The following is a 13,650-nucleotide window of genomic DNA, read 5'->3' as shown; positions in this document are numbered from 1 at the left end:
CTAGACAAAATTCTGAATCACTTATTGAGAGATAGTCTTAATTATAAGTGACTATTATTACCAGAATGCAATCAAGTAAGTTATTCTATTATTCATAAATTCATTTGTTCATGGAATCTATTTAATCTGGAAAATGGATTAGGTCGAAAGTACCAATGTTTTTGGCAAGGAAGAGCTTTATAATATGGAAAACTTGCCTCCCTCAAGCTATATTTTCTTTAACTTTCTTTGTAAAATATCACAGCAGATCGCTGGAATCCAAGAAGTTCTGGCAAATAATCCACATGATACTTGGATCTTCGTACTGTGAATAACACTGAATCTTGAGGGCAGGGAGTATGTTTTATTTAACCTATATCTGCCAATGTATAAGTTGGTTTGACATAAGCATGCTGTGGCAGGCTGAATAATAACCCTCCGTAGGTATCTACTCCCTAATCCCTGGAATCTACGAATGCTACCTTATATACAAAAGAGATTTTGCAGATGTGATTTAGTCCTTGTATTACTTTGCTAAGGCTGCTATAACAAAGTATCACAAACTGGGTGGCTTAAAAAACAGAAATTTACTTTCTCACAGCTCTGGGATCTAAAAGTCCAAGATCAAGGTATGGACAGGGTTGTTTTCTTGTGAAGGCTGTCCCAGGCCTCTCCCCTAGCTTGTTTGCTGGCTATCTTAGGTCTTCCTTGACCAATGAAAGTGTCACCCTTACCACTGCCTTCACCTCTACATGTGTTCTCCCTGTATGTCTGGCATTTGTCTCTACATCCAAATTTCTCCTTTTTATAAGGACATCAGTCATATTGAATTAGGGCTCAGCCTAATGACCTTGTCTCCATGAACTACATACGTAGTGACTTGATTTCCAAATAAAGTCACATTCTGAGGTCCTGGTGGTTAGGACACAAACAATATTTGAATGGGGTGTGTGTGCATAATTCAACCCACAATCACCCTGGATAATCCTAACAGGTTGTAAATATCATCATAAAGGTCCTTAGAGGATGGAGGTAAGGTCAGGAGTAGGAAGTGAGTAATGGGATGATGTGAGGAGGAAGTCAGCAACAAAGGAATGTTGATGGTGACCAGAAGCTAGAAAGGGTAAAGAAACAGACTGACTCTCTAGAGCCTCAGGAAGGAAACGTAGCTTTGTCAACACCTTAACTTTTGTCCAGTGAAAAGCAATTTCAGACTTCTGGCCTCCAAAACTGTAACAGAAATAATTTATTAAGCCACTGAGTTTGTGGCAATTTGTTATAGTAGCAATATGAAACTAATATGCTTAATGAATTTTTGTTTAAAATATTTTATTAATAATTAATATTTTAAAAGTTTATCTTAATTGCTTGGATAAATGGGCATTAAAGAAGCTATTGTAGGACAACTTTACTTTCTGGGTTATATATCTGATAAATTGTGTTCTAATTCCTAATATGATTTTTTCCTGTTTTTCCCGAGACTACAAATCAGTTACTCTATTCTGAGTGTGCTATTTCATAGTTATTTGAAGACTCCTATAGAGCAGCACCATGTATCTTGGATTCAGTACTCATCTCTGACATTGTATATTTATTTAACAAAACCAATTGCCCTTTGATTAGAATTTTACATGTATCAATAAACATGTTGCATTGTGTCAATTTCTATTGTTTGCACTTGATCTTAGCCAAAAGGCCCACAAGTGATCTCTCTTTCTGTTATTTAAAAAATATATCTTTGAAAGAATTTATAATTTACAAGTAGATATAGATAGAGTTATGGGTCCAAGTAACCAGAAAAATAGATTATTTGTATCTATTTTATATCTAAGAGATGTGAGCTGCAGAAACCTTTCTATGTCATTGATGGCATAAATTAATTATTAGCTATGAAAATTATATAAAAAGACTTCTGCTTTTTAATATTTTTTCAGAAGTACAAATCCATTTTCTTATAACTGATAACTGTCCTCCTGTGCCTTCTCTAGTATGATTTACGTTAGCAAAATATGTACAAGAACTGTCTTTTTTTGTATTTTGTTTGTAATATATCTCTTTATTTGCTTATAACTAATACAAATCTGCCCTCTAGTCATTTCTTAAAATGTTTTTATTGTATTTTCTTTGTAATACATCACTTTATTTGCTTATAACTAATATAAATCTGCCCTCTAGTCATTTCTTAAATGCCTTATTATAGCAAAATGAAGTAGTGAAAATATTGTGTTTGAGTTCTAAACTTAGAAATATCAGGATTCAATTTTTAAAAATTGTATTTATTTATTGAGACAGAGAGTGTACACAAGCGGGAAGGAAAGGGGAAGGGCAGAAGGAGAGGGAGAAGCAGACTCCCCACTGAGCAGGGAGCCTGATGTGGGGCTGGATCCCAGGATCCTGAGATCATGACCTGAGCCAAAGTGAGATGGTTAAGCAACTAACTGAGCCACCAGGCAGTTTCTAATTCAATCACTTGTTAGTTGTGTGACTTTTAGAAAATTATTTAACACCTCTGTGTTTTAGTTCTATATATAATAAGGTATGATAATAATATTTACCTAATAGAGTTACTGTTAAGATTTAAAGTACCAGTTATTGTTAAGATTTTAAGTGCCTGGAGCCTTCTTTAGAATATAGTAGGATCTGAAAAAAATCATAGCCAAGATTACCATTGTTGGAATCATGCCATGGGGCACAGATATTTTTGTTTATTGCAAGTTATCTTCCTCTTATATAACACTCAAATTATCAATTCCTGTTCATTCTGTTGTTTTGATATTTACTGAATAATCTATGAAAAAATCCTGTATAACCTAATCATGGCCTATTGTGCACTGGGGATTTGGGGTAGATTCAAGGCAGTCATGTCTCAGAGACAGGGATAAGAAACAACAGAAACAACAATATAATAGGCAAACTATATCAATATTAAATTATATTATTATAGTAATAAACTATATAAGCATTTAAATCCAAATTGTATCAGTTATAAATTAAATATTCATGGGTTAATACTTAATTTAAAAACAAAGTTTCTAATATTAATTTGAAAATGCCCACCTCTATGCTAATTACAAGGATTATTTTAATATTACAACCCTGCACTGGTTTAAAGTAAAAAAAAGGAAAAATATATTTCCAGCCTATTTTTACATATACATATATACATACACATCTATATATTTCAAACACTAACCAAAAGAAAACTGGTGTGGTTATATAAATATCAAATGAAATATATTTTAAGACAAGAACAATTCTGAAAAATAAAGACATTGTTTAGTGATTAGTCGGTTCAACTAAAAGATTAAAGAATCCTAGAGTTAAATCAACCGAATAACAGTTTTGAAATATGTAGAAGTTGACTAAAATCAAAGAAGGTATGAGTAATACCACAATCATAGATATATATATATATATTCCTAACAATTTTTATAGTTTTATCAAAATACAATTACAATAATAAAATACACATTTTTAAATTGTTCAATTTGATAAATTTTGACATATTTATACACTTGTGAAAACAGCAGCACAAAGATAATGAACATATTCAACAGCACCCTCCTAAAGTTTCGTCATGCCCCATCATTGTACTTTTTCCTCATTCATCCTTGCCCCTCTTGTCACTAAATAATCTAAACCACTAAATAATCTATTTCCTGTTATTAAAAATTCTTTGTCACCTCTAGAATGTTATATCAATGGAAACATACAGTATATACTCTTTTTTGTCTCATTTCTTTCACTTACTGTAATTATTTTGAGATTCATCCATGTTACTGTATCATTAATTTATTTTTGCTGTTGAGCATATTCCATTGTATTGATACACCAACATTTTTTTATCCGATTTTTGTTGATGGATATTTGGATTGTTTCCACTTTTTAGCTATTACAAATAAGACTGCTATGAATACTTCTGTGCAAATTTTTGAGTGGACACAAACTTTCATTTCTGCTGAGATAATTAGAAGTGGAATAGCTGTGTCATATGGTTGGTGTGGGCTGGGCTTTTTAAGAGCCTGTCAAACTGATTTGAGAAGCCATTTGATCACATTCCAACCAGCAGTATATGAGAGTTCCATGTGTTGAACACCTACATCAAACTGGGTGTGGTCAGCAATGTGTTTTTTTTTTTTTTTTTTTTTTTTTAAGAGAGGGTACATGTGCTCATGTTCACTAGAGCAGGGAGAGGAAGAGAGAATCCTTTTTATTTTTTTTAAGATTTTATTTTATTTATTTGAGAGAGAGAGAGAGAGGGAGAGAGAGAGACTGTAAGAGAGCACAAGCAGGGAAGAGGGAGAAGCAGATTCCCTGCTGAGCAGGGAGCCCAATGCAGGACTTGATCCCAGGACCCTGAGATCACGACCTGAGTTGAAGGCAGCCACTTCCGGAATGAGCCACCAGGTGCTCATGAAGAGAGAGTCTTTAGCAGGCTGCACACCCAGCAGGGAACCTACTGCAAGGCTCCATCTCACAACATTGAGATCATGGCCTGAGCTGAAATTAAGAGTCCAACTCTTGGGATCCCTGGGTGGCGCAGCGGTTTAGCGCCTGCCTTTTGCCCAGGGCGCGATCCTGGAGACCCGGGATCGAATCCCACATCGGGCTCCCGGTGCATGGAGCCTGCTTCTCCCTCTGCCTGTGTCTCTGCCTCTCTCTCTCTCTCTCTCTCTCTCTGTATGACTATCATAAATAAATAAAAATTTAAAAAAAAAAAAAGAGTCCAACTCTTAACCATCTGAGCCACCCAGTCTACCCAGTCAGTGATTATAATTCTACCCATTCTAGTGGTTGTGGAATAGTATCCAATTGTGGCTTTAATTTACATTTCCCTAATGATTAATAATACCAAATGCCTTCTTATATACTTATTTTTTTCTTCAATATATTATCTTTGGTGAAATGTCTATTCATGTCTTTGCCCTTTTTAAAATTAGATTGGTTTTCTGATTTCAGTTATCATTAATGCTGATTTCACAGAACAAATTGTAAAGTATTCCATCTTCCTTAATTTTCTAGGAGAGTATGTATAATAATTTTGGTATTTCGTCCTTAAATACTTGGTAGAATTTACCAGTGAAAAGTGTGGGCTTACATTTTCCTTTGCAAGAACATTTTTTTTGACTGTAATTTCAATTCATACAGTTCAATTCATGTTGTCTATTTCTTCTTTAGTGAGCACTAGTACTCTGTGTCTTTCAAGGAATTTAAGCATTTCATATCAACTGTCAAGTTTGACATACTTTAAAAAATAATATTTCCACATTTTATTTTAAGTATCTTTAGGATCTGTAGTGATGTTCTCTCATCTATGATACTGGTAATTTGTATTCTCTCCCCTTTTTTCCAGTTAGTCTGGCTAGATGTTTATCAGTTTATTGATATTCTCAAATAATCAGCTTTTAATTTTACTCAATTTTCTCTACTCGTTTTTGTTTTCTTTCTTTGTTTTATGACCGTATTATTCCTTTCTACTTATTTTGAGTTTCCTTTCCTCATTTCCCCCCCCCCTAGTTTTTAAAGATAGATTATGAGGTCTTTGGTTTGAGAGTTTTTCTTTCGTAGTGAAAATATTTAATTCTATAAATTTTCATTTAAATACTATTGTGTTCCTGGAATAATCCCTACTTGGTCATAATGTATAATCCTTTTTATAATTGCTGAATTTGTTTTGCTAGTGTTTTATTAAGGATTTTTGCATCTATGTTCATATGGGATATTGATCTGTTCTCTCACAATATCTTTTAATTTGACATCAGGGTCATGCTAACATCTTAAAATGAGTTGGGAAGAATGCCCTCCTTTTCTATTTTTTGGGAAATTTTGTGTAGAATTAGTATCCCTATCATAAATTGACAAAGCAGACATGGGGGCATGGACTTTGGTCTGTGGGAAGACTTTTCACTCCACACTCAATTTCTTGAACTGACACATAGGGTTATTCCATTTATCAGTTTCTTGAGTGAGCTTTGCCAGATTGTGTCTTTCAGAGAATTTATTTGCATACAGCTGTGTATAATATTCTCATATTATCCTGTAATGTCTGTAGGATTTGCACCAACCTTCCCCTGCTTTTACTCCTGCAAATAGTAATTTTGTCTTCTCTCCTTTTTGCTTGGTTAGTCTGGTAGAGATTTATCAATAAGCCTGCTTGACAGAGCTCCCTGGCTTCCCCTGGTGATAGCACACATGTGCTTTGTATCAGTGCAGTGCTTATTCCCACCCATTTTGTGCTCCATCAGGTTTCCTGCCCTACCTCCGGAGTAGGTGGTTCTGCTTTACTGCTCTCTCACTCAGCAGCAGATACCTTTACCCCAGAATGGTGGAAAGAGGGATTGCTGTTGGGGGTGGGCAGATGGGCAATCCTGTTTCCCACTTAAGTGCAGGCAACTTTTACTTCTTGGCTTCCTTTCAGCAGCGACTTCTTCTTACCCCAAAACAAGGGCTAGAGTCCTGCCTTTCCATCTGAAATGGACAAAAGGCTTTTGTGTCTATTCCTCCATCGGAATCAGTAGATCTTTTCTGGAACCCTAATGGCAAGAGTTTTCTGCTTTTCCCAGCCCAGCTGACAAGGCTTTTGCTTCCCAAGAGGGCAGGTTCCAGGAAGTGCGTGGATGTTTACTTGGGCCAGGAAACTCAGATCCTGAGGTGTCCTGCTCTGCGCCAGGAGCATGGGGTTTAGAGCCAGGGGAAAGAGCTTTGAGTGAATGCAGGACTCTGTTTTTGTCTGGCCCTTCCATGAATTCTAAAGTGCGACACCATTCCAGCTCTTATAGATTTGTCAAATAGTTACTTTTCATTTTACTCCCATATAATGGCTGCTTCTTCCTCCAGTGTTTCCTCCAGTGAAAAAGGTAAAACCTCCTCAGGAGTATACACCTTTTGAAACTCAGTTCATCTGATTGCCTTCTGACTTCAGCTCTCTGGCTTAAAAAAAAAGTTATGATTTGGGGAATTATTTGGATTTTTCTCTTTGTGTGGAGTAATGTTCTCTTATGGTTTTCTGCATTTAAGCAGCAATAGATAATATATCTGGTGCATCTATTAGGGGAAAAAAGGTTGAAAATCAAATTCTAGTACATATCTCAAGAAATTAGAAGAAAAATAAATGTAATCTAAATAGACAAAATAATAAAACTAGAAAAATAATAAAATAGAAAATAAACAATTGAGATAAGTCAAAAGTGTTGTTGAAATCACTAAAAAAAGTATCAAACCTCTGTTCCGAGAAGGAAAAGATAAAATATGCCAATTACAGTAATGAAAAATGAAAAACTACTATAGTTTCTGCAGGAATTTAAAAAGATAATAAAACTGATATGAACAGATACTTGCTACTGAATTTCACAGTATAAATTAAATGGACAATTTCCTTTAGAAGCAAAGTCACCAAAACCAATACAAGAGGAAATAGAAAATCTGAAGAGTTTTATAGCTATCAGATATATTGAATCCATAACTAAAATCTTCACTTACATATACCTTCCCCTGCATAAAACATAGATCTAAACGATTTACTGTTGAACTTATGACACTTTTGTAAAATAGTACTGTTAAAGAGAATGATGTATAAAAAGGAAATTTTCCTACCTTGGTTTATGCATGGTCATAATAACAAAACCTGGACAGAAAGTTTTAAAAATCTATAAGCCAGTGACTCTCATGTCAAGAAGGATGTGATGATTCAAAACAAAATATTATCAAATTTATCAAACAGTACATAAAAAGACAAGACTTCAGGAACAAGTTGGGGTGATCCAGGAATCTGAAGTTGGTTGAACATTTTAAAATCAGCCAGTACAAATTCCCATGGCAATAAGGTAAGGGAGAAAATTGTGTGATTTTTTTTTTCAATAGACGCAGAAATAGCATTTGGTAAAATATAACATCTCTTTATGATAAAAGTAAGTTATTTGTAAACTAGAAGTAAGCTTCAATTTACTTTTAAGATGCCTACAAAAGTATAGTATTTAGCAAACTAATTGGTTATAAATATTAAAAATTTTCTCTCAGGAAAGGGGAACCCTCTCACACTGTTGATAGGAATGAAATTTATCAGCCACTCTGGAAGACAGTATGGAGGTTCCTCAAAAAGTTAAAAATAGAGCTACCCTATGACTCAGGAATTCCTCTACGAGGAATTTATCCAAAGGATACAAACATAGTGATTTGAAGGGGCACATGCCCCCAGTGTTTAGTAGCAGCAGTGTCTACAATAGCCAAAATATGGAAAGAGCCCAGATGTCCCTTGATAGATGAATGGATAAAGAAGATGTGATACACACACATACACACAATGGAATATTACTTAGCCACCAGAAAGGATAAAATCTTTCCATTTGCAATGATGCAGATAGAACTAGAGGATATTATGCTAAGTGAAATAAGTCAGAGAAAGACAAATACCATGTATGATTTCACTCATCTGTGGAAATTAAGAAACAAAACAGGTGAACATAAGGGGAGGGAAGGGAGAATAAGACAAAATCAGAGGACAAACCATTTAAGACTCTTAATTAGAGGAAACAGTTGCTGGAGAGAAGATGGTGGGGGGAATGAGGTAACGGTGTGATGAGCATTAAGAAGGGCACTTGATACAATGAGCGCTGGGTTTTACATGCAACTAATGAATCACTAAATTCTACCTCTGAAACTAATAATACACTATATATTAGTTTGAATTTAAATTAAGAAGATTTCCCTTAGAATCTGGCACTAAGGCAAGGGCAACCACCTTTACATGTTTACTCATCATTGTCTTAGATGTCATATCATAGCCATTATAGTGAAGCCAGAAGAAAGATGTAAAGCTTAAAACAGAGGAAATAAAGCTACTATTCACAAACAGCATGATGTGAAGGAAGGGAAAATTCTAAGACATATATAATTAGATTTAGACAGTGAATTTAGCCAAGAAATGAAATCAATTAAAAACCATATTGGAAATGGTTTAAAAAATGATTAAAAAAATGATACATTGACAATAGCATCCATCCAAACAAACATGAGAACAAATCTATAAGATTAGAAAGAAGTGAAAGGCTATGTAGTCTGAATGAATTGGAAATCACAGTGGTCATTTTTCCCCCAATTGTTTTTACAGATCTTACAGGTAGATGCAAAGAAATTATGAGGTTAGGTGTCCATTATAGTCATGTCCTTTATATTTTCAAAAATTTACTTATGTTACATATATAAATTTATATCAAATATTTAACAAAACTAGCAAAAATGAGGGATAGGATATACATGTGTCACATAGGCAATAAAGAATTTTTAATATTAAAAATTTAATTTTATGAAATAAATTTACACAAATCAAAAAATAAGAGATGAACTGAACAATATTTTTTAAAACCTCAAAAGAAACAGGCATCTTATTGGAAAAATATACAGATGTATTATACACAAACAAAAATGTTGTCAATCTCACATTTAAATGAAAGGTATACAAGGTAAAAAGTTCATGCAAAAACCAATTTTCCCTTAACAGATTGGCCAAAATTTTATATCCAGTAGCTGTGCCTACAGATACTCCTGTAAAACAGTGATAATATTATAAAGTGGTGGAACTTTATTGAGAGTAATAGGATAGTATCTTTCATAATTTAAACAATATATACCCTTTGACCTAGAATTTTATTAGCCAGAATGTTTTTTTTTAATTTTTAATTTATTTATGATAGTCACAGAGAGAGAGAGAGAGAGAGAGAGGCAGAGACACAGGCAGAGGGAGAAGCAGGCTCCATGCACCGGGAGCCCGACGTGGGATTCGATCCTGGGTCTCCAGGATCGCACCCTGGGCCAAAGGCAGGCGCTAAACCGCTGCACCACCCAGGGATCCCTATTAGCCAGAATGTTATTCTAAAACCTAGAAACAATGTTAAATAATTTATAAAGTCTCTATTTTTTGATAATAAATTTCAGTAGAAGATGGCTGGGGGTACAATTCCTTTACAATTATGCCTACAAAACCAAGTCAGTATTGTTTTAAATGGTGACAAAGGAGATTTCCCACTTAAATTAGGAACAAGTCAAGAACCTACCAATTTAACTAAATTAGGTACATGTGTATGTGTGACTATTGGATGGTCTTTAGGACAAGTTAGTATGTGTTAGCATTGAGACAAGTTGATATAGATTTTTGTGGCAGGAAGTAAGAGATCTTTGAAAATAAATGTTTTTATTTTTTATTTTTTATTTTTTATTTTTTATTTTTTATTTTTTTATTGGTGTTCAATTTACTAACATACAGAATAACCCCCAGTGCCCGTCACCCATTCACTCCCACCCCCCGCCCTCCTCCCCTTCTACCACCCCTAGTTCGTTTCCCAGAGTTAGCAGTCTTTACGTTCTGTCTCCCTTTCTGATATTTCCCACCCATTTCTTCTCCCTTCCCTTATTTTCCCTTTCACTATTATTTATATTCCCCAAATGAATGAGAACATATAATGTTTGTCCTTCTCCGACTGACTTACTTCACTCAGCATAATACCCTCCAGTTCCATCCACGTTGAAGCAAATGGTGGGTATTTGTCATTTCTAATAGCTGAGTAATATTCCATTGTATACATAAACCACATCTTCTTTATCCATTCATCTTTCGTTGGACACCGAGGCTCCTTCCACAGTTTGGCTATAGTGGCCATTGCTGCTAGAAACATCGGGGTGCAGGTGTCCCGGCGTTTCATTGCATTTGTATCTTTGGGGTAAATCCCCAACAGTGCAATTGCTGGGTCGTAGGGCAGGTATATTTTTAACTGTTTGAGGAACCTCCACACAGTTTTCCAGAGTGGCTGCACCAGTTCACATTCCCACCAACAGTGTAAGAGGGTTCCCTTTTCTCCGCATCCTCTCCAACATTTGTTGTTTCCTGCCTTGTTAATTTTCCCCATTCTCACTGGTGTGAGGTAGTATCTCATTGTAGTTTTGATTTGTATTTCCCTGATGGCAAGTGATGCAGAGCATTTTCTCATATGCATGTTGGCCATGTCTATGTCTTCCTCTGTGAGATTTCTGTTCATGTCTTTTGCCCATTTCATGATTGGATTGTTTGTTTCTTTGGTGTTGAGTTTAATAAGTTATTTATAGATCTTGGAAACTAGCCCTTTATCTGATATGTCATTTGCAAATATCTTCTCCCATTCTGTAGGTTGTCTTTGAGTTTTGTTGACTGTATCCTTTGCTGTGCAAAAGCTTCTTATCTTGATGAAGTCCCAATAGTTCATTTTTGCTTTTGTTTCTTTTGCCTTCGTGGATGTATCTTGCAAGAAGTTACTATGGCCGAGTTCAAAAAGGGTGTTGCCTGTGTTCTTCTCTAGGATTTTGATGGAATCTTGTCTCACATTTAGATCTTTCATCCATTTTGAGTTTATCTTTGTGTATGGTGCAAGAGAGTGGTCTAGTTTCATTCTTCTGCATGTGGATGTCCAATTTTCCCAGCACCATTTATTGAAGAGACTGTCTTTCTTCCAATGGATAGTCTTTCCTCCTTTATCGAATATTAGTTGCCCATAAAGTTCAGGGTCCACTTCTGGATTCTCTATTCTGTTCCACTGATCTATGTGTCTGTTTTTGTGCCAGTACCACACTGTCTTGATGACCACAGCTTTGTAGTACAACCTGAAATCTGGCATTGTGATGCCCCCAGATATGGTTTTCTTTTTTAAAATTCCCCTGGCTATTCGGGGTCTTTTCTGATTCCACACAAATCTTAAAATAATTTGTTCTAACTCTCTGAAGAAAGTCCATGGTATTTTGATAGGAATTGCATTAAACGTGTATATTGCCCTGGGTAACACTGACATTTTCACAATATTAATTCTGCCAATCCATGAGCATGGAATATTTTTCCATCTCTTTGTGTCTTCCTCAATTTCTTTCAGAAGTGTTCTATAGTTTTGAGGGTATAGATCCTTTACATCTTTGGTGAGGTTTATTCCTAGGTATCTTATGCTTTTGGGTGCAATTGTAAATGGGATTGACTCCTTAATTTCTCTTTCTTCAGTCTCATTGTTTGTGTATAGAAATGCCACTGACTTCTGGGCATTGATTTTGTATCCTGCCACGCTACCGAATTGCTGTATGAGTTCTAGCAATCTTGGGGTGGAGACTTTTGGGTTTTCTATGTAGAGTATCATGTCATCGGCGAAGAGGGAGAGTTTGACTTCTTCTTTGCCAATTTGAATGCCTTTAATGTCTTTTTGTTGTCTGATTGCTGAGGCTAGGACTTCCAGTACTATGTTGAATAGCAGTGGTGAGAGTGGACATCCCTGTCTTGTTCCTGACCTTAGGGGAAAGGCTCCCAGTGCTTCCCCATTGAGAATGATATTTGCTGTGGGCTTTTCATAGATGGCTTTTAAGATGTCGAGGAATGTTCCCTCTATCCCTACACTCTGAAGAGTTTTGATCAGGAATGGATGCTGTATTTTGTCAAATGCTTTCTCTGCATCCAATGAGAGGATCATATGGTTCTTGGTTTTTCTCTTGCTGATATGATGAATCACATTGATTGTTTTACGGGTGTTGAACCAGCCTTGTGTCCCAGGGATAAATCCTACTTGGTCATGGTGAATAATTTTCTTAATGTACTGTTGGATCCTATTGGCCAGTATCTTGTTAAGAATTTTTGCATCCATGTTCATCAGGGATATTGGTCTGTAATTCTCCTTTTTGGCGGGGTCTTTGTCTGGCTTTGGAATTAAGGTGATGCTGGCTTCATAGAACGAATTTGGAAGTACTCCATCTCTTTCTATCTTTCCAAACAGCTTTAGGAGAATAGGTATGATTTCTTCTTTAAACGTTTGATAAAATTCTCCTGGGAAGCCATCTGGCCCTGGACTCTTGTGTCTTGGGAGGTTTTTGATGACTGCTTCAATTTCCTCCCTGGTTATTGGCCTGTTCAGGTTTTCTATTTCTTCCTGTTCCAGTTTTGGTAGTTTGTGGCTTTCCAGGAATGCGTCCATTTCTTCTAGATTGCCTAATTTATTGGCGTATAGCTGTTCATAATATGTTTTTAAAATCGTTTGTATTTCCTTGGTGTTGGTAGTGATCTCTCCTTTCTCATTCATGATTTTATTAATTTGAGTCTTCTCTCTCTTCTTTTTAATAAGGCTGGCTAATGGTTTATCTATCTTATTAATTCTTTCAAAGAACCAACTCCTGGTTCTGTTGATCTGTTCCACAGTTCTTCTGGTCTCGATTTCGTTGAGTTCTGCTCGAATCTTTATTAACTCCCTTCTTCTCTTGGGTGTAGGATCTATTTGCTGTTTTTTCTCTAGCTCCTTTATGTGTAAGGTTAGCTTTTGTATTTGAGTTCTTTCCAGTTTTTGAATGGATGCTTGTATTGCGATGTATTTCCCCCTTAGGACTGCTTTTGCTGCATCCCAAAGATTTTGAATGGTTGTATCTTCATTCTCATTAGTTTCCATGAATCTTTTTAATTCTTCCTTAATTTCCTGGTTGACCCTTTTATCTTTTAGCAGGATGGTCCTTAACCTCCATGTGTTTGAGGTCCTTCCAAACTTCTTGTTGTTATTTAGTTCTAATTTCAAGGCATTATGGTCCGAGAATATGCAGGGGACAATCCCAATCTTTTGGTATCGGTTCAGACCCGATTTGTGACCCAATATGTGGTCTATTCTGGAGAAAGTTCCATGTGCGCTTGAG

Source organism: Canis aureus, chromosome 22 (genome assembly GCF_053574225.1).
Source record: "Canis aureus isolate CA01 chromosome 22, VMU_Caureus_v.1.0, whole genome shotgun sequence".
Taxonomy (NCBI): Eukaryota; Metazoa; Chordata; class Mammalia; order Carnivora; family Canidae; genus Canis; species Canis aureus.
The sequence above is the reverse complement of the archived record's forward strand: the minus strand, read 5'-3'. Positions refer to the sequence as shown.